This window comes from Eumetopias jubatus, unplaced genomic scaffold, assembly GCF_037043125.1.
Source record: "Eumetopias jubatus isolate StellerSeaLion01/CBP00866 unplaced genomic scaffold, mEumJub1_p1.0 scaffold_14, whole genome shotgun sequence".
NCBI lineage: Eukaryota > Metazoa > Chordata > Mammalia > Carnivora > Otariidae > Eumetopias > Eumetopias jubatus.
The window spans coordinates 80,611,909-80,639,150 of record NW_028274820.1 but is presented as its reverse complement, the minus strand read 5'-3'; the positions used below and the strand labels follow the sequence as shown (position 1 = coordinate 80,639,150).

Genomic DNA, 27,242 nt, shown 5'->3' with positions numbered 1-27,242 from the left:
GTTGTACCGATCACCTAATATATAATGAGTATTCACCCTTACCTACTCTCTCCCATAAGCTCAATGAGGGCAGGGAGTTTTGCCAGTTCTGTTCATAGAATGTCTGGCACATGCAGTCTTTGAAGGAATGGCTAGAAAATCTTCCTAGATTGTCAAAATTTCTTATCTTTTTCAATTGTATTACATTTAATGGGACAGTATTTTACCAACTTTTAACGAGTATTTTGTTTAATTTTTAATAGAAAACTTCACTCAATAGACTGAGACCCTACTCTGATATCTTTTACATGTTTAATGTTGGCTTCTTGGTGGACCCAAACTAATGACACTGAAATAAAAGCCTCACTGTTGAGCCAAAGGCAGGGGAGGAAGGAGAGAGATCTGGAGGAAAAGCATTCAAGGTTCAGGGAACAGTGAGAACAAAGGGGCAGATGTAAGAGCATGCCAGCATGTTCTAGAACACCAGGGAGGTAATTTAGCTAGTTGAAAAACGCAACCATCTCATTGTGAACTTATAACTTGTCCTAGTCAGAGCAGAAATGCTTGGATGACCAGCGAGGAGCCTACTAGCTATAATATGCCCTTGGCGCAGACTAAGAAAGTTGCCAAGGTGAATGGAGAGCGTCTAATAAACTTGTCTTGACTGGCTATGTTGGAGCTTCTGCTAATAGTATTACCTTGTGAGCCTGTCCCCCGTCCCATCCCATCTCCCCCCCCCCCACCTCTGTCTCCTGATCAGTGAAATCATAGAATATTTGACTCATTTCACTTAGCATAATATCCTGTAGGTCTATCCATGTTGTCACAAATGGCAAGATTTCTTTTTTTTTTTTTGCTGAGTAATACTCTATTGCATATATATCCCACATGTTCATCTGTTGATGGACACTTATGTTGCTTCTGTATCTGGACTATTGTAAATGATGCCTCAGTGAACATAAGGGTACATGTATCTCTGAATTGATACTCTTATTTTCATGGATAACTAGAAATGGAATTGCCGTACAATTTAGCAATTCAATTTTTAAATTTTTGAGGATCCTCCATCCTGTTTGTCACTGTGGCTGTGCCAATTTATATGCCCACGAACAGTGCACAGGGGTTCTCTTTCTCTACATCCTTGCCAACACATGTTTTCTTTTTGAGAAGAGCCAGTCTGACAGGTGTAAAGTGATAGCTCATTGTGGCTTTGACTGCATTTTCCTGATTAGTGATGTTGAGGGTCTTTCCATGTTCCTGTTGGCCATCTGTAGGTCTTTGGAAAAACGTCTGTGCATCTATTCTGCCCAACCTTTAATTGGGTTTTTTATATTAAGCTATGTAAATTCTTCATGTATTTTGGATGTTAACTCCTTACCTGGATGTGATTTGCAAATATCTTCAGTAGGTTGCCTATTTTGTCTCCTTTGCTGTGCAAAAGCTTTCTAGTTTGATGTAATCCCATTTGTTTAGCTTCTGTTGACCTTACCTGAGGAGACTGGTCCCCAAAAAATTGTGAAGACCAATGTCAGAGAGCTTACTGCCTATGTTTTCTTCTAGGAGGTTTATGTGATTTTTTTTTTGACTTTTGACTAAGCAGATTAAATATAATGAAAATAAGTTTTACCCAGGCATCTTACAGATTGAGGAGAAATTCAGAATGTGCCAACATTCTTCAGTAGAGCCATGCAACATTTGGATAAACATGAATAAATTACATTTGTGTTTATCAAATAGTGGGCAACTAACTGTTACCACTGATAGAACTAGGACTTTGAGTTGTCTCTAGATAGCTTAGTAAGGGGGCTGAGTTTAGATTGAATTTTTTAGCCTTCAGATGAAAACTGATAGATGCAGAAGGCTGGGAGGTTTAGTAATTATTCGTTAACCTGCCTGGGACTTTGGGAAGCAGGTTCCATGCTCTTGCATCTATTCTCTTAATACAGTATGGAAAGCTGTTCTAAGATGCTTCAGAAACCTTTTCTTGTGAAGTCTTAAAAATGTAGGGGAGAAAAAAATGACCTTGCTTTAACCCTTCTAGGTTCTTGGCTGAGACCATCCCCCCTGTAATAAAAGATTGAAAGGTGAGAAACAGTGGTTTAATATTCTGTGTGCCTCCCTACTCATGGGAAAGACCTAGGAAGACTCAGTAACTCCCTCAGTGGCCAAAGCCAGAACATTAAACACTATCTCCAGTTAATGACAAAAGATGGTAGTCTGGGGGAGGATGGAGAAAAAAAGCCAGTTATGGGAGGTTATCAGGCAAAGCACAGTAAACAAGGACATGTGGTTACAGATCTAAGTTAGTTGCCTTCTCCATTGATAAGAGTTTCTAGAGATTCAGTCATCCCCCTCCCTCCTGGTACAGAGGAGATACTTACAAATGAAGACTGCTTATAAATGTTTAACTGTCTCTTTCAGAAGGGGTAACTTCCACTTGGTTTTCAGAGCTGCTCTTGTGTCTGCTCTTGAAAGTCATGAGCTCAAGATAATCCTTTTGCCAAAGAGGCATAATTTGGGGTGGCAAATTTCCTTTTTATAACTTGTGTTTGTAAACAGTGAAGTTCCTTAGATGCACTTTCTCTCCCCTTTCTGATCTCCACTGCTTCTGAGTTTGGTATGAGATGCTTGAAGCTTTTTGGTTGCCTGGGTGTCCAAAATTGTTGAGGAGAAAAGTTAGCATTGCTTGTTATACACAGATGCAGTGTGTGTGTATAGTCCATTAACAGGCAAATACTTCAATTTGCAGTGACCTCTGAGAAGAGCAGTGGGGGGGAAGGTATTGGAGGTGGTATTCTGTCACTTACTCACATCTAATCTTGATGTTAGAGACTTTGTGAGCCCTGGCTCTTCATCCATGGCGAAAACACTCAGCACAGACCTGGTGCATGGTAGACTGTAGATAAATGGTTTTTTCTCTCTAAGGTTGTGCAGGTGTTTGCCAATTTGAGGGGAGACTTTTCCTTTTGACTTTTTCCGTGTAAATTGAGAGATTCAGATTCCCTTGTCCTCATTCCAGCAGTGACTCTGGTATCTGAGGACTGTTTCTGAGGAAGGGCTTGTTTGCCTTGGAATTCTGCCTTGGCAGGGACTTCGCTGTTAGTCCTAGTTATGAGGCTTGAGAGGGCATTGCTTTTATCAGGGACATTTATTAAAACAGCAAAAGCTTAGCTCTAAGAAGATACTGAGTATTCTAATGAGATCATCTCATTAGATAGGAGGTTCAGATCTTCTGGCAAATTACCATGTGGTTCTATAACAAGTTATCTTGTTTCCACCCTAATAGTTTGTGTAGGCAGGATGTTTATTGGCTTTGCTAATTGCTTTCAGTCTTAAATATTAACCAGCACTATTATAATACCTTTATTGCTCTTACTACTGTTAGCTATTCTATGCTAGGAACACTTTCTCTTTTCTAGACTATGAAATAAAAATTTGCTTCAGGGAAGTTAAGTAAATAACTGATAAAGGCTATCGGGTTTGAATGGCAACGTCACTAATTCCTAGCAGTGTGAGCTGAAACAAAGTTATGAAAATGTGTTAAATGGGTAAAAGAATAGTATCTTTCCCATGGGGGGCTCTTGATGAAATGAAGACTTTGAGTTAGACATAGAGAAATGTGGTGGCTCTTGTTCAAACAAGTGAAATGAGAACAATAAATACAGTAAAATGGGGGGGGGAAGAGCTACACACAGTTATCGAAGAAAGCAAAAGACGCATGAATTTATCACTGAAGACTTCTGGTAAGCAATAACTATCGAACTAGATTAGAAGAGAAGAATGAGGTTGGGGCGCCTGGGTGGCTCGGTTGGTTGAGCATTGCACTCTTGGTTTCAGCTCAGGTCATGATCTCAGGGTCCTGGGATTGAGCCCTGCTTCTGACTAGGATTCTGCTTGAGATTCTCTCCCTCTGCTTTTGCCACCCCCTACCCCCGCTTATGTGTGGGCATGCTCTCTAAAATCTTAAAAAAACAAAACAACAACAAAAAAGGAATAGTGGACTAGAGAGACTTCAGGTTTTACTTTTTATTAAATTCAAGTTTCTAAAGCCATGGTTCTCAAACTGCAGCATATGTTAGCCACCTAACGGGAGGCTTCTGCAGTGCACCTTCCTGAGCCTACTGGCAGGCATTCTGGGTCAACAGGTGTGGGATAGGGCAGAGGAATTTACATTTGAACAAGCACCAAAGTTATGACTACGAGCAGCCTCTGGTTAGAGGGATGTTGCAGGGTCATACGTAGCATGGCATACTGCTAGGAGTGGATGCCAACTTGAGGGTTGTCTCAGGATGTGAAGGTTTCAGTTGACTTTGTCACATTACTAATAGGCTGTATTAGGGTTGTCTAGACAAGTAGAACCACTTTGTGGTTAGAGGGGAGGGGGGAATGCTCCAGGAGAGAAGAGGTTTGTTGTTTTTTTTTTTTTTTTAAGATTTTATTTACTTGAGAGAGGAGGGGGGAGAGGGGTCGGAGGGAGAAGCAGGCTTCCCACCAAATAAGGAGCCCGATGTGGGACTTCATCCCGGGACTCCAGGATCATGACTGGAGCTGAAGGCAATTGCCCAACCAACTGAGCCACCCAGGTGCCCCAAGAGAAGAGGTTTAATAAGGGAATTGGCTCACCTGATTATGGAGGCCATTCTGCAGTCTGCTGTCAGCAAGCTAGAGAACCAGGAAGGCCATTGACGTAATTCTGAGTCCAGAGGCATAAGAATTGAAGGACCAGTGGTTTAAGTCCTCATACAAGTTTGAAGATACAAAAGCCAAGACCACTGATGTCCAAGGGCAAGAGAAGATGGATGATGCTACACAGTCAGCAAATGGACCCTTCTCTACCTTTTTTGTTAATTGGATCCTCACTGGATTCATGATGTCCATCAGCATTGGAAAGGACAAACTTTATTCTGTCTCCTAATTCAAATGCTAATCTCTGGGGAAATACACTCATACACACCCAGAAATGTTTACCAGCTTTCTGGGGCTCCTTTTAGTTCAGTGACATTGATTGGTAAAATCATCACATCAGCTTTATCGTTTACTGGAACTTGAGTTTTGACTGTGTTTGGGTCTATTTGTTGTTGTTACCTACCTAGATGTAAATAACTGGTCTGTCTTCGGCTATTAGAGTTAGCACAGACTTCTATTTAATAGCTTCCATCACAACTTTTATTTCTGTAATTCTCATGCTAAATCCCTGAATATATTTCACTTTAAAATTGGGGTGGCACTTCAAATACCTTGTCCTTGGCTTTAGATTTCTTGTATTAGGCGACTTTTGCATCTGACTAAACTCAACCTAGAGTTTGCTTTTGAGACTTGAGAAACTCATCCATAAAGCTTCTCAACACTGGTTAAAAAATTACCACAATTTTCTTGATATTTGAGAGATTTGTACCTTTTGCTTTAGGCTACAATTTAGTATACAATCTTTCTAGCATATGAAGCAATTTTTCTTGCACAGGCTTGTTAAATCAGTTTTTCATCTTTTTATTCCTTAGAGATGAATAAACCTTGCTTACTAGGTTTTATAGTACCATTATCACTTAATATTTGAACATCCTCAGCACTTTAATACGACTAAGTGGAATATGTAAGATGCAATGCTTACCATTTAGTACCTTGCATTACAATAAATGTCTCAAACCTAATCGTGAAATCCCTGCAGATAAACAGCTAGAACTCAGCATCTTTCCTTACCCCTCGATTTTTAGGATAGAGGTATATGTGCCAGTTTTCTCTCTTGATATTTTAACCATTGTGCTGATGTGCAAAAACAATACAACTTGGTGTTCCTTCAAACGCCTATTTTCCCCCCCTTAGATGGAATGTCCAGTAGGTACTGTAACTTTTCCTGGGCAATAACTTGGGTAATAGATCAATTCTGCCGCCTGTAGTCCTACAAATCTCATTTTGGTAATTTTCAATTTTAAGTTGTAGTCAAAACCCCAAACTTCGAAGTTTGAAGATCTTCCTCCTCAATATGAGGGCCTGCTTCAGGCTGAAGGTTGCAGTGGGATAGTTAGTACCGTGGGAGAGATTTATAAATGAAGCTTCATGTAAAAAAAAAAAAAAAGGGAAAAACAAACTTGAAATAAACACATGGGACATTTATGCAAGAGGGCTGATTTTAATCGGGGTGATTGGAGAAGGCACCAAAGAGATGGCATTTGAATGAGGTCTTAAGACTAAAAGGAGATGGTTTCAAAGGAATAGGAGAGTGGCAGGTATGTTGAGAGTAGTTGGTATAATCTGGTGGGATTTGCAGTATAACAGACATGGAGGGGTGATAAAGTTGGAAAGGTCAAATTGTGGATGTTTGGGTACCATGCAAAGAAATTGGGATTTAATGAAGGGAATACTCCTTAGTTATAACTCCATACACATCCAGCCCAGCCTCAGGTCTGAGCTTGGGGCATGATGATTTTCAAAGATGTGATAAAGGATTGACAGTGATGTCACACAGCCACCAATCCAAGGACTTTGAGAAAGCTCTTAATCATCTTAATCTTTTGTGGCCATTATCCTGCTTCTGATGGACAGCAATAACCCCTCTTCTCCCTCATTCCTAGTATTTGTGGTAGAAAACTGAGGATATCTATCTGGCTCAGATCCTATCAGTGGGGAAATGGTGATTAAAAAGCCTAATTTGAAGTTTTAAATTTCTCAGAAGCACCTTGATCTTGCCCTGCTATGAGCTTACGGGGTAAGAAAAACTGGAGAAAACATAACCTACAATATATATACATACACACGCATATATATGGACTTGGCAACAAAACCTCAGAATAAAATATTGGTACATCTTTTCATTTAAATATTTAGGCCACATGTCTATACATCTGAGTTTTGCTCAGTCTCTTAAAATCGCCTGCTGTAAATCTCTTTTGCCTCTTAAACTCAAATAGCTGACCTTTCTAACCACATCAAACCTCTGATTTCCAATCCTTTATTTGGTGTGGTTTTGGGTAGTGTTGTCACATGGTTGCATACATTATACCTGAATTCCTGTCTGCAAACTGTAAGTTAGGATGCATCACTGTAGAGGTATTTTAAGAGGTATATTCTACTTACTTAACCTATATTTTCCATTCTAATATTTGAGTGCCAGTCTTCTAAAATGTTCCCTGTGTGTAAATAGGATATAGGCTGTCCGGTGATAATGCCTTGTTATGGCATGTTCTTTGAGAGGGGAACTCCTAGACATGATTGCAGATACATGTCTCTTCGGTGACCAATCTAGATCGCAGGGATGACCAAGATTCCTAGTAAGTAGCCCTTTTTAGAGGAAAGGGCAAGCAGCCTTAGCTTTAAAGCTATGAAAGAGTTTGCCACTGATCTTAGAAGATGAATTTTAATATGAATGTGAAATCCGACTTAAGTCCTGACACTTAACCCCATCTTGTAGGTTCAGCCTCACCCCTCCCAGGCGGGGCTAGTTTTGGCTTTTGTTGGGCTTGTATGAGGAGTTTGGAAGCAGAAAGCCATAGACTCAGCTTTCTGCTGGGCTGGTGTTCAGCCCCGTTCTCATCTTGGTGCCCTAGTTGCCTGGAAACTGAGTTCCTACCTTGCTCATCTGTGAGCACTTCTCTGCTGGGGATCCTAGTTTCCTTTCAGATACAATGTACTACTTTTGAATTCCTTGTTCACCTTTTTATCAGACCTGTGTGCTCATAATGCCTTCTAACTTGTCCTCCACCTGGATCCTGTTTTCACTTTCAATCTTTGGTGCCCCCTCAACCCCCATTTCATTTTGTAGGCTCCTCTTATTTCAGATCCCTTACACCCAGGTCCTCTTTACACTCTCTTCATTAACTGACTCTCTTGCTCTTGTACTCTGATCAGTGTAGAATTTCAAGTCAGGCTTTCTATACTCTGTCTTGCCAGACTGCTTAATTTTATGGTGAAATTATCTTTTCTTCGTCAGATGTCGTAATCTAGTGTGACAGCATAACTTCCCAAGGAACTAGATTCTTCATTAGAGAGCTCACACACGCATTGCTGCCTCTGCATTTTAACTATTATCCTTTGTATCAAAGCACCAACTTTGCTGTTTCCCTCTCCAGGGTGTCATTTTTTCTGATAACTGATCTCATGATTTCATGTCTAGGTATATATACATATGCCTGATTACAGCTGAAGAATTTAAAGCTCTTACATAGCATAGTTTATTCAGGGACACATTGGATAGCCAGAGATGAAACCAAGAACAGGACACACCTCTTGCTAATCTTGGATTCTTGTAGCCCTCTTTAAGGAGGTTAATGCAAAGTCCATTAATATGGGCTGGTGGTTAAGCTGATCCTCTTGATTCCCTGTCTTTTGTCTCAGGAAGATGTCTCCGTAGTTACGTAAGCCTGGACAGGATCTTCAGGATAGCTTTCTTCTATAGCTGAGACGTGACTGTACTTGCCACAGGGCTAATGTAGTTGCTGTTGGGAGCTTAGGGGAAGCTGGGTTATAAGGAAATGAGAAGTCTTGGGTCAGGAGAGTAGGAGATTTCAAATATGTGAATGACAACCTAAATTTTCAAGGAAAGGATCTAAAAACTAATGTTGGAGAACGAGGGTGCAAACTTTTTCTAAATATGTTCATTTTAAAATTCGGTAGTGAGACCACTGAATCACTTGTTCTTAATTCTGTTGGGACCAGTACTTTTTTTTTTTTTAAATAACCAATAATGCATAATACCACTTTTTGTGTCCTAAAGTAGAATTCATTGATCATATAGCCATATTTAAATGTTTATAACAAATGGATGATAGTACAATGCCCTATCTATAACACGAAGTAAAAATAACTGTAGTAAACTAACGTGTAAATCAATGTGTAAGTACTTGAGTACAGATGTCTAGAAGATCTAATTTAAAATGCATGTGCTCCTATTTATATAAAATCATGGGATGTACCAATCACCAGGGCAGTGACATAAGTGTATACGGTTGTTGATTCAAAGAACATGGCCTGCAATATGATTTTTCCAAACTAGCAAAACTGTTAAGATTTCTAGTAAAATATGGTCTTTCCTAGATTTGCATAGTAGTTGTATTTTTGAAAAATTGTGTATATATTTAGAACTACACATAAATACTTTTATATAAACTTAGTATTGGGCTCAAATAAGTGTATCTTTCATCTATGTGGATGTCCTAGAGGATGTTTGAAGGTCCAGGACCATCCTTCATGTAGATCATTTAGCATAACTAGCCCCTGCTCATCTGATGTCATCTGTCTCTTCACCCCCATGTCATTGGGACAACATAAATAACCCCACAGATTTTCAGAAATGTTCCTCAGTGAGGGTGGTCTGTGGCTTTCTTATCATTTGGCTGGTGATCCACACCTGTAGATGAACTTCCAGTCTACCTTTTAGATTTGAGTAACTGGGTGGATGGTGGTGCATTTCCTTCTCAAAGCGTTGCCTTTGAGATGACTGATCCAAGCACCTTGATGAAACTCACTGGCTCTCGAGGTCTGGGCTAAAATCAGACTGAACCGTCGGGAAGGTTCAGAGGCTAATAGCATTGTAAACAGATTTTGATAAGGATTGCCAGGGCAATTGATGATAAAGTCTATTTCTTTTGAAACAGGATCCTGTCTGGTTAGAGGAGGCAATCACTACATCTGAGGTAGCTTGCCCAGAGGCTACCAGATTTTATCATTGATAGTACATCTCAAGTTTGTGTCAAATATCTCTTCATTTTTTGTGTGTGTCAAATATCTCTTCATTTTAAAGTTTGATTGTAATTCTTAGACTGCCACTTCAAAGGTCAAAGTAATGGTACAAGTAGATTAGTTACATTCCTTCTAAACTTAACATTTTGATGTTTTGATAGCTTTTTCCATTATGGCAGATACAAGTGTCATTCTGTGGGTTGCCTTCTCCATCCTTCTGTATTGAGGGGAAATTTCATCCTGCTTTTGGTAGGAAAGAAAAATACCCCATTTAGTAAAGGAGTACAGGCTCTTGTTAGTGTTTTTTCGGAAGTGGGAATTATCTAGCAGCCACAGAGCACTAAGGAAGCCTTTTGTTTTTCCAACTTTGTTATCCTTAGCTAGTTGTGAAAAGCACCATAATCTCTTAAGTACCTTTATCATATGATATTAAAGCATTGTTTTCCTTTGTGCCTTCCTTTCACATACAGTTTTTGATTTCTGCCCTGACTAGAGATTTTTTTTTTTTTTTGAGGTGCTTTTAAACAAAACCAAAACCAAAAAAATCTCCCATGGTATTGTGGCTACTGAAAGGCTTTTAACAAGTTCTCTAATTTCCTTTAATTATCTTTAGAGCAAAATCATGATTGTTTTCAAATTAAGCATTGCCTGGGCCCTTACTAGGTGATGTGAGACACCTGTTTTTCTCGTTTTCGTCCCTTTCCTACCTCTATATTTTGATAGTGGTCTTTGAATTTCTAGAATGTTAACACATACCATTTTAAACACGTAGATTCACATGGTTAGGACTTCAACATACAAAGGCTGTGTGCTTATTTTTCTTGTGTCATTCTGTAAGCACTATGTTGTTGGACTTCATAATAAGCTTAGTGATTTTTTTCCCCCCATATTATCACTTTTTGGTACTTAGGATTATTGTGAATATTAATAAGTGTCAGTTTCTGAGATGGTTAAAAAGGAATGGAGGAAAGTTGCAGATGGCCAGGGGCCTTCCACTGCGTTTTAGGGCATGATCTGAAACTGGCAAGAACAAAGCTGCAAACTAGAATTAAAGCAGAAGAGAGGTCCTGAGACTCGGCTCACCCTGTCATACCAGATTTTTCTGTTTGCTCCTCTAGACCCACCTTCCACCCTTTCTCACCCTGTTTTCAGCCCCAGAGGCTGACCTGTATGGACTCTTAGCCTCAGGCTCCTGGTTAGGTTTGGCTCTGGGGAGCCTGGCTGAAGCTGGAGGTATAGGGGAAGACAGAAGTCCGTGTAGTCATCCCCCATTTCTGCCCCCTAGGATCGTCTGGAGTGGGCTGTGCTCCTCAGCCAGAGCTCACTGCTCTCCACAGAGCAGCCAACTGTGTCGCTGTTTCTCAGAGTGGCAGTGACTGCTCCATCACCTCTTTCTGGTCTAGGAGTGGTAACAGTTCAGCCACTGTTGTCTAGGCCAGAGTTCCATCCCTTGTGGTTCTGTTACGCTCACACCTTGTAAATCACTCTATTGTAAAAAAAAAAAAAAAAAAAAAAAAAAAAAAAAAAATTCCTTTTATCCCATTCTGAGTGTCCCATCTCTTTCTGGGACTCTGACTGAAGGACTGGTCGTACTGGATAGTTGGCTTAGAGTAGAAAATTGAGTACCACGCTTAGTAGGAATTAGGCTCTTGAAATTTGGATTCAGTTGACTCAGTCTTGAAGATCTTCAGTTCTTCTAAGAATGGTTTTAGAGTAGTTGAGAATCCAAGTCAATTTTTCTTTTTCTTTTTCTTTGACTATTTTATGGTAGGCAGAGAGGTTCTGTTCCGCCCCCCCCCCCCCAATAATCAGATCTTTGGATTTTTTTTTTTGCTACTCTTATAGCAAACTTTGAGAGAAATTAATATCCCTATGGAAACCTAATAAATACTCAACTTTCATCTTCACCTCTAATAAATTGGCTTTAAATTTATGGTTGCTGTAGCATGCTTTATGCTACAAAGTACATTTAAATGGAAAGTTTTCTGTGGTGCTGCATTACCTAGTTATTTTTCCTAATCCTTGAGCTTGATAGTAAATTTATCATACATCCCATATAATTAGATCTTAGACTTCTAATTTTTTTTCTCCATCTGGTCTAATTTTGATTTTTAGTGGTAGTGTGTAATGTGCAAGGTGGAGCTAAACTGCCTTGTCCCTTTCATATTTTTCTATTCGACATTCTTTCAAAATAAGCTTTATTTTGTCAATTTCTACTGGTAGTTTGACTATTACATGTATATACAAGTATATATACCATATGTGTCTTATTTGTGTACTAGAACTGTAGACGCACTTTCCAATTGTAATGTTGACCATTACCCCCACAAAATCTCCACTCTAAATAGTTTGAAGAGTTTTAAACAGTTCAAACTCCAATACAAGCACTAAAAAGAATTTAGCCTGGGTAAAAGACTGCTAAATGATGCCCTTAGATCACTGCATGTAACCTCTAGCATGGCAGTCTGTGAAACAGCAGTGATAGTTTGATAGACTTGTATTTTCTGGAATATTAGTTAAAAAAAGACATTGTGTTGCAATAAATAACCTTTATATTCACAACCTTTCTACCTTTTTGGTGTATGAGCATGCAAGTTTTATTATATACGTAGCTTTAGTAAAGAATCTTTTCTATAGATAGTGTATCTGCAAATAATAGAGCAATTTATACAATACTTTGCTATCCATTTCATATCACTAAAAATTTGCAAAGGGATTTTAATGATGGGAATACTTTTTTTTTTTTTTAAATCGGATAGATTTGAAGAGAAGTTCTCCACTTTGCCATGAAGCGTATTTTGGCTTCTGTTTAGTATGGTACATTTTATCATGTTTATCAACTTCCTGCCATTCCTAAAATGTTTTAACTCAGAAAAATGAAAAATTGTTTTGTGCTTTTTCAGATACTTGATGCAATAATAAAACCCCTTATAAGTTGGAGGCTGCCACTCTGAGGCTTTCTCAGTTTGTAGTATGTGGCTACTTTTTTTACTTTTTTATTATTTTTATTTATTATGTTAATCACCATACATTAGTGGCTACTTTTGGGTAATTGTTTCATCAGTTTTAGATATGATAGAATTAGGCTCTCAGGCTCTGTTGGGCATCTATGCTGTGTACCAGTGTGTCCCTTAAGGAGGTTTGATGTGACTCTGGCACCCTTGAGTCCACTCTCTCAGCTCTGGTATACAGTGGTACAGAAAAGACAGCAAGAAAGCCAGAAGGAATCTGGAAGTTGGTGATGGTAGATTGCTTATTTTCTTTTCAGTGCTGTTTCGTAGACTGCCATGCTAGAGGCTATATGCAGTGATCTAAGGGCATCACTTAGCAGTGTTTTAGCCAGGATGAAAAAACTCCTTTTAATGCTTGTACTGGAGTTTAAACTGTCCAAAACTCTCAAAACTAATTGTTTAGGGTGGAGATTTTGTGGGGTTAATGGCCAACATTACAAATGGAAAACGGATCTGTAGTTACAAAGTAAATGTTACTACACAAATGAGACCTGCATGGTAGACATGTATACTTGTATATGCATGTGATAAATATATTCTCTTAGCTGGCAAAGTGTTGTACTCTTATAAGTCAACTAATAAAACCAAATTGTTAACTATAAAATTCTATTCTTAGTGGCTTGGATGCTTTGAATCTTTACAACCGAGTTGTTTCAGTAACCTTGAAAAACAGAACGGTCTGTATTCTGTAAGTAAATTCTAATACATGTTAGATTCTTACATAACCTTGCCTTTTATCTAATAACTTATTTTCACATGCAATATTCACTACTTAAATGACTATTGGAAAGCATCATTGAACAGACATGGAATGCAGGGACCAAAAATTTCCACTTCTGAGTAGATCTGAGTAAATGATCTAAGTTTTCAATTGGTTGTCTTTATCTTCACTTCCTGTTTCGTCAAAAGGTAAAACCAAAGGTAACTTGATTTTTAACACTTAAGGGATTGGTTTTCCTTATAAAAGACTTAAATGTAATCCATATTTTGGATTCCCGTTTATTTAAAAATTTGTAAAGACTTTATTTTTAAGTAATCTCTGTATCCGGCGTGGGGCTCGAACTCCCAACCCCCAAGATCAAGAGTCCCATGCTCCACTGAGCCAGCTAGGTGCCCCGGGTTCCTTTTCCTTTTAAAATTGTAACTAACTTGCTTACGTAGTTAATGCTTGCCTACCTCTAGAGAAGCACTTGCTCATTTTTTTTTTTTTTTCCATGTCCTGGCACGCTTAGGATCGTTTCTCTAGTACCTCCTGGTAACTGGGCAAGTGGCTTCCCTCATTAGGAGTCAATGGGACCAGGTGATTCTTGCTGTCCTGGGCCCAACTTTATTTCTGGTTTATGGCACGTGTGCTGTATAGAGCTCATGACAAACTTAGGCAGCACAGTGAATCAGTTCTTCAATACTGTTGTTGGTAAACACAAAGCCCTGTAGGAATGGCTCCAGTCATTCAGTTTTGCTGTTCTTCCTTGTTTCAGGGCTCTGAGTCATGTGGTTTTTCCCTCTTCTGCTCAAACCTTCAGTGGTTCCCTAATCCAGAAAAGTGGAGGGTCTTACAGTGACCTGCAGGATCTCTCCTGTCAGCCCTTTCACGTCCCATCTTACCCACCCTTGCTTCCCTGTTTTTTACTCACTGGCAGTCTCTCTGCACTGCCTTCTGCATGTTAGCCATGTTCTCTCTGCTCTTTGCTCTGAGATGTTCTTCCCCAGAGATATGTGTGACCTGGCCCGAGACCAGCCTGGTCATTCTTTGAAAAATGGATTGGATTTTCAGTTTCCCTATGCATTACCAACTTAGCTAATAAGGGAACTTGGGTTTGTGCTGGTCTTTTTGGGAAAGGTAAACTGCAAAATCTGGAAAGTATCTCTGCTTGTTCTTGTCGAAACTGAATTCTTGAATGTCTTTACCACTGAATCCATTGGCATTTTCAGCTGCTGTTTTCCTACCCCTCTATAGCATGGGATGTTGCCCTGCTTAAAATGGTCTCCTCGCTGAATTTTGGTAATTCTGCCCTTACTCTAAGTCTGTAATGCTTTGATGGTTCTTTTTTCTTTTTTCTATTTTTTGCACATGGGATTTTTTTTTTTCTCCAGCTATTTCTGGTTAATTGCCCGAGTTAGACCTTGATTTTCAGTTATTACCCGTTTAGTCTACCTTAACTATCTGACCTATTCCCATGATGTTAGCTGTCACCTCTGCTCTCGCAGGCCTGTCTTGGTCGTTATCTTTGACATTCCTTCCTGAACAGTTCATAAATTTATTGTAGCCAAATGTGTTTAAGGTGTTCTCTGGTTCCTGGCTGTCATTTTTCTGTAGCAGTTCAAACCTTGTTTAAGAACCAGCTCAAATATATTTTCCATCTGAAACCTTCCCTGAGCACTCAATCTGATATTTCCTGAATTGGTACATTCTTATAAAGTCCATAAATTAATCAAGGACTTTTGTTAACTTGAATGAATTTTTTTAAAAAACCTTAATGCTGTTGAAGTAAAAAATTTTTAAAGGAGGGCGCCTGGGTGGCTCAGTTGGTTAAGCAACTGCCTTCAGCTTGGGTCATGATCCTGGAATCCTCGGATCGAGTCCCACATTGGGCTCCCCGCTGAGCAGGGAGTCTGCTTCTCTCTCTGACCCTCTTCCCTCTCGTGCTCTTTCTCTCTCTCAAATAGATAAAATCTTTAAAAAAAATTTTTTAAAGGAAATGTCTTTTTGGGTATAAAATCTTAAAACCACTTCCTCAAATTTAGTATTTAAACTTAAAGCATGATACATGTACCGTTTGTTGAACTGATTCACAGTATTTTTATAGGATGAAAAAATGGTCAATTTCAGTAGGAATTAATGCAAACCACTAAATACCCATTTTATCTATTAAAGCTTTTGAATCTTGTCATGGCCTGTTGTGTTAAAACTATCTCGTATGATCATGATTATGTAAAATGGAAGTAGATATGTAATGGACAGAACAAAGGCTAGGAGGAAATATGAAAATGTTAACTTCACTATCCATTCACAACTGCCTTCCCTCCCTAGGTAATTTCCCCAATTTTCTGATACGAATAGGTGTCCAAGTATTATGTTGCCATTTTGTAGTTAAAGGAGTTGTAGTCACATGAGCTAAGGAAAAAAAGTGAGAAATGGTATATTTCATCATGAAACCTTTTTTTTTTTTTAAAAGTAGACTCTATGCCCAGTGTGGAGCCCAAAGCAGGGCTTGAACTCACGACCCTAAGATCATCATCTGAGCTGATATCAAGAGTTGGACGCTTAACTGTCGGGGCAACCCAGGCACCCCATGAAACTATTTTTTTCATTAAAAATTAAGACTTTAATTTTTCTGTATTGGACTTGGAACTGTCTTTAACCTTTTATTTTTACAAATTGTTTCCTTTATGATCTTTTTGTCTGTTTTCTGAATAACCTACTAAATAGAAATTGAAGATCCCCTAGTGTTTAGATGCAACTTTTTTTTTGCAGTTATTACAAACTAGAAAATGGAAATTATTGAAAAAAAATCTACTGAACCTGTTTATCCTCTTCTAATGCACAGTATATGGGAGCAGTTAAAATTCTTATTTTGGTACTTACTGCTTATTTTTGAATTGTTGCATATTCAGAATAGTTTGTCTCTGCAGATCTTTTGAAACCAGTGGGATTTTCATCCTTTGATTTTTAGCAGCATTCTGACTAATAACTCTTCATTGATTTCATGCTATTTCTATAGCATTGTCAATGAATAGAATGCCATTTTTTTGTCTTCATATAAAATAGAATCTTCACTCTGTAGATTTTACATTTACTTTGCCTTTTAATTTTGCAGTGGACACACTTTTGGTGATTTCCCAGGACTGGGAATCTCTGCAATATAGTGTTGGGTTAATGGCAGGGACTATGGAGGCAAACTGAATTGCATGGTGGTTCTGTTTCTTACTGCTTGTGTGATCTTGGGCAACCTAACCTTTCTGTGTCTCAAGTATTCTCACCTTGAGGGCGCCTGGGTGGCTCAGTTGGTTAAGCGACTGCCTTAGGCTCAGGTCATGACCCTGGAGTCCCGGGATCGAGTCCCACATCGGGCTCCCTGCTCGGCGGGGAGTCTGCTTCTCCCTCGGACCCTCTTCCCTCTCCTGCTATCTCTCATTCTCTCTCTCTCTCAAATAAATAAAATCTTTAAAAAAAAAAAAAATATTCTCACCTTGAAATGGGGAGAATAGTTTCTTCCTGTACTACTTTACCCTGTGATCACTGCTGGAAGTATAATGGATAGTTGTATATATAGTTGTATGCCTCATTCTGTGAATTCACAAGGATTTTTGTCTTACTGCATGTCACAATACTTGAAAAGGTAGCTGCTCTTTGTGCTGTTTTGGCTGAGCGTGGCCTAAATGAGTTACAATCGTGCTGTCAACTTCTGAGATGTTAGAGCCGTCTTTGATAAGATTTTTGTTGAAGATTTTTAAACAGTTGTTAAAAATGCATCTTTTCTGCAGGGTTAAACTTGAACTTATATTTTTAAGCCGTTCTAAAATACACTTAATACATGAAATGGTAGGAGATAAAGGTTTAGGGTTACTTAAGAGTGAAGTATCCTCTTGATATACCAGTTTAACTATATTCTAAGCTTTTCCTACAAAACTTTTATGCCTTCTTCACATCTAAAAGAAAGCTGAATCCATCTACCAGTTTAACATTAATCTTCCTTCACAGGGTAATTGAAAAAATTGTGGCTTTTGCATGCTGCAAGGGTAGGAGTGTGGGAGGTCAACCTTGTAATGCTGTTCACAAAGGTTTTTTCTTGTAAAAACCATTTAACAAAATCAATGTAGTATCTCTCCAAAGTGTGGAGGGAAGGAAATTTCTAAATTTTCCTTTTGGATTCTCTGCTTCCCCCTTTTGTTGAAGGAAAGTAGAACACATTAGAATTGGTGCAAGTAGTATAAACTTCACCTTAAAATATGGTAGGTAGAATTGGTTGGATTAGAGAGTGGAGAACAGTGCTTTTTGACCACAAAAGAATACTTAGGCATTATCATGGCAGACCTTGGTCCGTGAGCTTCCAATCATTATGGCCCTGTTCCTTTTTGAAGGACAGGGTAGGACCATCATATTTTTTTTTAATCATGTTTTGTTTGTTTGTTTGACTTTTTAAAATGGTGATTTGGAGATGAACAGATTTTTTTTTTTTACAAAAAGTATTTAATAAAACATTTATACACTTAAGTTCCAAAAAAATGGCATCAGAGACAACCGGACGAGAACTGTAAAATGTGATGGGAAGATGAGCTAGAGGGGAACAGCACGGTGTCAGGGTGTTTTGGGTTCCCCCCACAGAAGGCCAGCCACACCTAGCATTTCCTGACTTGCATCCTGGAGTATCTTCAGGTGTTAAAAATTAACTATCCACTTCAGGTTTTATATCCAGTGGAGCCACCTGCCATTCGTAAGTTGAAAGTAAAGGTATAGAAAAATTAGAGCCTGCTAACATTAATAAACGGTAGGAGCAGGGCACCTGGGTGGCTCAGTTGATTAAGTGTCTGCCTTGGGCTCAGGTCGTGATCTCAGGGTTCTTGGATGGAGCTCTGCTTTTGGCTCCCTGCTCAGTGGGGAGTCGGCTTCTCCCTCTCCCTCTGCTTCTTCCTGCTCATGTGTATGAGTGCTCGCTTGCGTTTGTGGTGCGTGCGCGCTCGCACTTGCTCGCGCTTTCTCATAAAATCCTAACAAACCCAGTAGGAGTGGCTGTCAGTACCTGATAACTTAGACTTTAGAGCAAAGAAAATTGTTGCAAAGGGGTACACTACCTAATGTAAAAGTCCGAAGACAGGACTCTTAAATGTGCACATACCAAACAATGCCTCAATAAAGCAAAAATTGGTAGAACTGAAACAGATCTCCACATTTTAGTTGGACATAAACACATCACTCCTGGCCATTGATAGAACAACTAGACAAATCAAAAAAGGTTTCGGGAAAGCTGAACACAGCCACCACTGAATGTCAAAGTGCTTATTTCCTTGAAAGAAACTCCACCTGATCATAGTATAGAATTCTTTGTATTGCTGAATTATATTCCTTAATACTTTGAAGACTTTTGCATCTGGTGATTTTTTTGCATGGTCTGTGTAATCCTGGTATCAGGGTAATGACAGGTTTATAAAAGGGGAAATACTCTGTTTTCTAGAAGAGATTGTATAGAACTATGGTTATTCTTTAAACATTAGCTAGAATTCTCCAGTGAAACCATCTAGGCTGGGACACTTTTTTTATATGATTTTAAATTAAAAATTCAAACTACTTAATTACAGGGTTATTCAGATTATGTGTTTCCTCCTCAATGACTTGTAGTTTTGTTTTTTGAGGAATTGACGCATTGTTTTGGTAAGCTGTTAAATTTATGAGCATAGAGTTCATAGTATTGACTCATATTTTTTTTTTAAGATTTTTAAAATTTATTTGACAGAGAGAGACACAGGGAGAGAGGGAACACAAACGGGGAGTGAGAGAGGGAGAAGCAGGCTTCCTGCTGAGCAGGGAGCCCGATGTGGAACTCGATCCCAGGACCCTAGGATCATGACCTGAGCCGAAGGCAGATGCTTAACGACTGAGCCACCCAGGCGCCCCATTCACTCATATTTTTAATGGCTGCAGGATCTATAGTGTTGTATTTCATTCCTGATAATGGTGATGTGTCTTTTTCTTTATGGCCATTTTTAGAAGTTTAAGACTGACTTTTGCCCCAAGAACTAACTTTTTCTCCATTGATCTGCCCCCCCCCCCCCCCCCCGCTTAAATTGGGTTTATTTTGTTCTTTTTCTAGGTTCTTGATCTGAGAGCTTAGATTGTTTTATAAATCTAGATACATCATATATACATGTTTATTCAATTTAATGTTTCTCAAAAATTCTCTCGAGACCCTCTTTGACCCATTGATTATTTAGAAGTGCATTGCTTAGTTCTCAGATGTTTGGAAATTTTCCTGTTGTCTCTGTTACTGATTTCTAGTTTGGTCCCATTGTAGTCAGGTAAACACAGTGTATCGGTTACATTTTTTTTTAAGTTTGTGGCCTAGAATATGGTATATTTTGATATATGCTTTCATGGCATTTGAATGTATTCTGGGCAGAGTGTTAACATTACATTCTTTTAGTTGAAGGTGTTGAATTCTATGTCACTGCTGATGGTCTTTCCTAGTAATTTGAAGTGTTGAAGTTTCTAACTAATTGTAGACGAGGATATTTGCAGTTTTATGAGTTTTGCTTTACATATCTTGCAGCCTTGTGTCTTTGGTGCACACACATTTAGGTTAGGGATGTCATCTTGGTGAATTGACTTGTGTAATATCTACTAATTTTCTTTGCTCTGAAGTCTGTTTTATGAGAGTCCTAATTTCCTTTCGACAGTGTTTGCATAATATCTTTATATTTACTTTCAACTGTCTGTGTCCTTTTTGAAGTGAGTTTATTGTAAGCAGTATATAGTTGGGTCATGGTTTTTAATGTAGTGTATCTGTCTTTAATTGGTATGTTTAAATCATTTGTATTTAATATAACCATTTCTATTTTAGGGTATAAATCTGCCATTTCGTTTCCTCATTTTCACTTCCCTCTTGGTCCGGACTGCGTATGGATTACTTTAATGTATCTACGTATAAGTAAGTCTTGATAGCGTTCTAAGAGGTAGCTCTGGGTATTACCTAAATATACATAACTTGTGACAATCTACCTTTTTACTATTCCTATTGAAATTTAGACTCTCATTTTTATAGTGTTTTAAGTATTTCCTATATTCCTGTGTGTGGGTGTACAGCCCACATCTTATCTGTCAGTGGACACTTAGGTTGCTTTCATATGTTGGCTATTGCAGACAGTGGTGCAATAAACATAGGGGTACACGTATATTTTTGAATTAGTGTTTTTGTGTTCTTCAGATAAATACCCAGTAATGGAATTACTGGATTATAGGGTATTTCTATCTTTAATTTTTTTAAGAATCTCCATACTGTTTTCCACAGTGGTTGCACCAGTTTACATTTCCACCAACAGTGCACAAGTGTTCCTTCCCCCCCCCTTCACATCCTTGTGACTACTTGCTATTACTCTTTTGATTTTAGCCATTCAGACAGGTGTGAGATGAGCTCATTGTGGTTTTGATTTGCATTTCCCTGGTGAATGATGTTGAGTAAGTATCCTTCCCTGTGTTTGGCCATCTGTGTGTTGTCTTTGGAAAAAATGTCTATTCAGGTTCTCTACCTGTTTAATTGGATTGTTTTTCAGGGTTATGTAAGTTCTTCATATATTTTGGATATTAACTCCTTCCAAAATATATCCTGTATAAATATCTTCTCCCATTCAGTAAGTTGCCATTTTGTGATGTTGATGGTTTACTTTGTTGTACAAAAGCTTTTTATTTGGATGTAGTCCTGATAGTTTTTCACTTTTGTTTCCCTCACCTTAGGAGACCTGTCTAGGAAATTGTTGCTGTGGCTGATGTCAGAGGTTACTGCTTGTGTTTTCTAGGTTAGTGGTTTTGTGTCTGACCTTTCGGTCTTTAATCCTTTTTGAGTTTATCTTTGTGTCGGTTATTAGAAAGTAGTCCAGTGTCGTTTTCTACATGTAGCTGTCCAGTTCTCCCAGAACCATTTATTGAAGAGACCTTTCCCAGTTGTTTAATCTTGCCTCCTTTGTCATAGATTAATTGACCATATAAGCATGGATTTGTGTCTGTTTTGTGCCAGATCCAGGCTATTTTGACTTCTGCAGCTTTGTGGTAGGTTATGAAATCTGGAATTGATAATTTCAGATTTGTTCTTTCTCAGGATTGCTTTGGCTGTTCATGGTCTTTTGTGGTTCCATACAAATTTTAGTATTCTAGTTCTGTGGAAAAATGCTGTTGATACTTTGAGAAGGATTGCATTAAATCTATAGATTGCTTTGGGTTACATGGATATTTTAACAATATTCCAATCCATGACCATGGAGTAGATTTGTGTAGTCTTCAGATTCTTTCATCAGTGTTTTTATAGTTTTTAGGGTACAGGTCTTTCACCTCCTTGTTACATTAATTCCTAGGTATCGTACTCTTTTTGGTACCATCCTAAATGGAATTGTTTCCTTAATTTCTTTTGTTACTAGTGTATAGAAATGCTACTGATTTCTGGGTATTAATTTTGTATCCTGCAACTTTACTGAATCCATTTATTCTCTAATAGTTTTCAGTGGAGGTTTTCGATTTTCTATGTAAACGTATTAGACATAAAATAGATGAGCTCTTGTCATTTGTGACAACATGGATGGACCTAGAGGGTATTCTGTTAAATAAGTCAGACTGAGAAAGATAACACATGATTTTACTCATGTGCAATTTTAAAAGAAAGCAACAACAAAAGAATAAATAAAAAGCAGAATGAGGCCCATAAATCCAGAACAAACTGATGGTTGCCTGAAGGAAGGGGGTGGGGATAGGGGCTAATGGGTGAAGGGGAGTGGAAGAGAGTCTTCCAGTTATGGAATGAATAAGTCATGGGAATAAAAGGTGCACAGAGTAGGGAATATAGTCAATGATACTGTAATAGCGTTGTATGGTGACAGATGGTAGCTACACTTGTGATGAATATAGCCTAAGAGGTAGAGAAGTTGACTCATCATACATCAGAAACCAGTGTAACAGTGTATGTCAACTATACTGAAAAACAAAATGGATGAAATAATTTTTATACACACTATTGGAGTGATACTGAAACAATAAGTTTTGCTTCAACCATCAAACGTAATTTAGAACTCTGAGAAGGAGGAAAGCTTTATCTATTTACCTGTATTTTGGCTTATTCTGTTGTTCTGCCTTCCTGATATTCCAGGATACTTTCTTTTGGTCTCTTTCTGCTTAGAAAACACTTCAGCCATTGTTTTAAAGTAGGTTTGATTGTGAAAAGTTCTAGTTTTTCTTTATCAGAGAAAGTCTGGATTTCCCTTCTATTTCTTTATTTTTGTTGGATATAGGATTGTGGGTTGACTGTTTCTTCCACCTCTTGCAGAACATTGTGCTACTTCTGGTCTCCAGGATTTCCAATGAGAAATTTTCTATAAAGTGTGTCATATTTTTCAGCTGCTTAAAAGATTTTTTTTTTTTAAGATTTCAGAAGTTCAATTATGTGTCCTCTCATAGATTTCTTTGGGGTTATTGTGTTTGGAGTTTTCCGAGCTGCTTGAATCTGTAGGTTTATGTCTCCCAGAAAACAGTTTTCAGCCACCATTCACTACTTTCTCACACTCCATCTTGTTTCTCCTCTGCTGTGATTCCAATGACACAAAATTTAATTATAATCCCATAGTTGGCCAAGGCTCTGTTCATTTTCTTCAGTTTATTTTCTCTTTGTTCAGATAGGACATACCCTGTTCTGATTTCTAGTTCACGGATTCTTTCCTCTGTTCCCTCCATTCTGTCATTGAATTCATGCACTGAATTTATTTTTTATTAAAGATTTTATTTATTTGACAGAGACACCGTGAGAGAGGGAACACAAGCAGGGGGAGTGGGAGAGGGAGAAACAGGCTCCCCACCGAGCAGGGAGCCTGATGAGGGGCTTGATTCCGGGACTCCGGGATCATGACCTGAGCCGAAGGCACACACTTAACTGAGCCACCCAGGCGCCCCTGGTCCTTATTTTATATGTGAGACCCAAGATTTTTAGTTCTGCTTACTGGGCGGAATAGGGAAAAGTACATCTACTCAGTCTTCCCAGAAGCAAAAGTGTACTTTACAACACTTCTTGACAGAATTCTGGAAATCAAAGATTAGTTTTCACCAGGGGTTAGGGACCAGTTGGGGTGATGTTCTAAATGGGCAATATGAATAATCCTTACTGTTTTGTATTGATGGTGTTGAATTATAGGAACCATCACTGGTGATGAAATCATTTATAACCTAATGTGCATATACAAGGAACACAAGGCTAGAGAAATTTAAGGTAGATGGATTGTGTCAATGTCAACATACTGACTTCAGTATTATACTTTAGTTTTGCAAATTATTACCATGGGACAAACCAGACATTGGACCTCTTTATTTCAATTGTGTGTGATCCTACAGTTATCTCAGTAAAAAATTTTTAACTGAAAATAAGTTAATGAATTCAAAAACACAAAACTTTGTTTCCAAAACTAAAACTATAGGGTAAGGTATATTCACAAAATCTTGCTTTCAGTGACATCCCCTCCCTCTTTCCCTAGATAACCATGTCAGTGTTTTTTGTTTGTTGTTCTCCTATTGCTTTGGGAAATACATTTTATATCCATTTTAACTTTGCTCCCTTGCTGTTCCCACTCACAAAGAATCCTATTGAAAGATTGTCTATCATGCTTTTTTCATTTAATAGTTTTCCTTGGTCGCTCTATGTTGATCACTCTATGTAGACTGGTCTCTTAGAGCTTTATCATTGCATTGCATGGGTAAATCATAGTAATGACATGATTTTTGTGCTGTAGTTATTTTGTAATTTTGTATTTCTGAGTATATTTTGGAATACACTAGAGATGGGATTTCTGGATTAAGTATAAATATTGGCCAATTTGTGAGAATTTTTAATTCTAGAGAATTGATAATTAATACTAGGGTGGGATAATCCTCCCCTCCACCCAATTACTATACTTTTTCTGTCTATTCTTGCTATTTTTCTACTTTGAACTTTTCAGTCAACAATCGAAGGGCACCTGCATTGTTTGTTATTGGATGATGTCTATATTTCATTGGTCACAAAACTTAGTATATGAAAAGGAGGGCATATCCTCTTGGTGAGGAAGAAATGGATTTATTAATGTTGAAAAAACTGGATAGACGTATGGAAAAGTAAAATTAGATTGTTCCTGTGCATCATGTGAGGAACAAAGTTTCAGATTCAGAATACATTCCAAATACAGAAAATGAAATTGTACAAGCACTTAGGAGTGGAGAAGACATTCCTATACAAGATTCAAATGCAGAGGCAGTTAAGACATTAGTACATTTGCCAAAGATTAGAAGCAAGGTTGAAATAATCAGACAAACTGGAAATCTTCACTACATGTCGCACAGAATAAGGACTAACCTTGATTTGTAAGGAGCTACTAAAAAATGAAAGTAATAACCTAAAAGAAAAAAGGATAAGAGAGTAAGTGCAAGTGGCCCTTAAACATAGGAAAGTGTAAAAGCAATTGTTAGTTAAAACAACGAGAGCTCATTTCTTCTGATCAGAGTGGCAGAATTCTAGAAGTTAATCTTCTGGCTGGCAAAGCACTGAGAAGACTCTGACATTGCCTAGTAGTTCAAATTCAGTGCTTGTGCAGAAGTCTTTTCAAGGTGCAGTTAAGAGCATGAACACTATCACTAGATGTTATAAATACTCCCTTAGCTACGTGACCTTGCACAAATTTCTTGACTTCCCTGTTTCTCATCTTGTCGATGAACTAGGGATGGTAAAAATATTTATCTTGGGTGATTTCTGTGAGAATGATACATTAAAAGAAAATATGGGTTTTCCCCCCCCCCATTACTTGTATTACTGATTCCTAATTTTTGTTAAATGACTGTTAGGGTAACTCAGTAAGCTGAAGACCTAGGAGTACAAGAAGGTACTTGAAGGTTGAGACTGGGCAGTTGCAAGCCAGTGCCTTGTGCCTGTGCAAGTCAGTGTTTGGGAAGATCAGGTGTGGAATTAGAGCTCTGTGAAGTGGGGGGAGGTACAGCAGAATCCCAGAGTGCTTTTTTGAAAACCCTGAACCACCTCTACCCTTCCAGCGATAGGCTATTCACCTACCTGAGTAGATGGTGAGGGACCTGGGTAGGAAAAAGGACAGAACCTGGTGCAGGGTGGGCAAGAGACTTTTTCAGAGACCCAGCTCCAAAGGTTAGGTCTGTCCCAGGTTCTGTTTTGTTAAAATTCCTGAGTGAACATTCAGTGGAGTCCATATCTTGCAATGAAAAATAACTTTTTGAATTGCAGCTGATCTCCATCCATAGTTAGAAGACCCCGCTACTCAGATGGTGGACAGATAGGACAGTTACCTTTAGAAATTCAGAATCTCTAGGCCCACCCCAAGCCTATTAAAAGTAGACTCTGCATTTCAAGAGGATCTCCAGGGGGATTTGTATGCATATCTCAGAATCAGAAGCACTGTTTACTTGAGACTCTTAGAGGAAAGCTATCTAGGGGAGTGGGAGAAAGAGACTATATTCATAACTTAAAACTTTATAACCTGATTGGTTTCCTTTTTCATTACCAGTATTGAGACCTCATGGATGTATCCTAATCTATTAATCATTTATATGCTAAGATGGTGTTTAAACAAGGTACATCATTGTCACTTAATACTTCAAGCTTAGGAGTTAGGTTCTAGTCTACCCGTTTTACAGTGGGGGAAACTGAGACAAGGGCAGCTTTTTTTTTTTTTTTTCCTTCCCTAAATAGAAGAGCATTGTGCAATTAGGACCTCACTGTGAGAGGAGCATCAGGTGTTTCTCTACTGAAAAGGATTGAAGAGTTTGGAGCACACTCCTTGAATAAAAATGATTTCTTTAAAAGCTAAATAAAATTTAAAAATTTAGGAAGTAGAACTTCATTTTGAGACAGTAGAATTCATCTTCTAACAATAACTGGGTTAATTCCAAGCAGAATGATTGCAATTAGAGCTGCTGTCTGAGAGTTGAAAGGAAACTTTGCTATCAGTGACTGGTAAGTTAGAGGTGGTAATTGATGTAGTTTTATAATTATGCAGGAACTGGTGAGTTTATTCTGCATTTGCCTTGTCAAGGTTAATGATGCTCTGGAATATACTGTGAATTTTTGTTTTTCATTATTAGCCATGGCAGGTTTTTTTTTTGTTTTTTCCCCCCTTTGAGGTCTATTTCTGTTGCATTGCTACATGGCCTGACCTGCCTAGAGCATTCCTTGCTTATGCTGCAGCCAGGGAATAACTTCTAGAATAACATATTTTACCTGACTTCTAAATGAGGGTTAATGTTTTGATCTTTTGTTAAAAATTGTAGAGGAACTTTGCTGGGGTACAGCTTTGTGAAATCAGTTTCTCGAGATGTGAGGTCAAAGCATAATCATTTGAAGTTTATTCTTGAGCATTATATGGGACCTTGAGCACACTTCTTTCTAGAAGCAAATTAGCATTTTGGGTTAGTTTAGGAGTACATCTCTAGTGGGTGAGCTTTGCAGATACTCTTTTAACACTTTGACTAAGGAAAGCATACATGATGTGTACAATGATAATTTAATGAGTTTCAGGAGTAACATACTGAAAGTTTTATTGTACCTATGTTGCAAAGTCTCTGCAGAAGTCTTTTTTTAAGCCTTCCTTACATTTTAATATTCTTTTTTTTTTTTAAGATTTTATTTATTTGACAGACACACAGCAAGAGGGGGAGTGAGAGAGGGAGAAGCAGGCTTCCCGCCGAGCCGAGAGCCCAATGCGGGGCTCGATCCCAGGACCCTGGGATAATGACCCGAGCCGAAGGCAGACGCTTAACAGCTGAGCCACCCAGGCGCCCCTTCCTTACATTTTAAATACATCTTGGCTTTTGCCTGTAAAAACTGCCTGCTTCAGCTTTAT

At 38.4% G+C, this 27,242-nt stretch overlaps 1 protein-coding gene across 15 annotated transcripts in view; it reads left to right on the top strand.

Moving 5' to 3' along the window:
• CADPS2 (calcium dependent secretion activator 2) overlaps positions 1–27,242 on the top strand; it is a 506,725-nt gene that overhangs the window by 25,094 nt on the left and 454,389 nt on the right. The window lies entirely within an intron of this gene.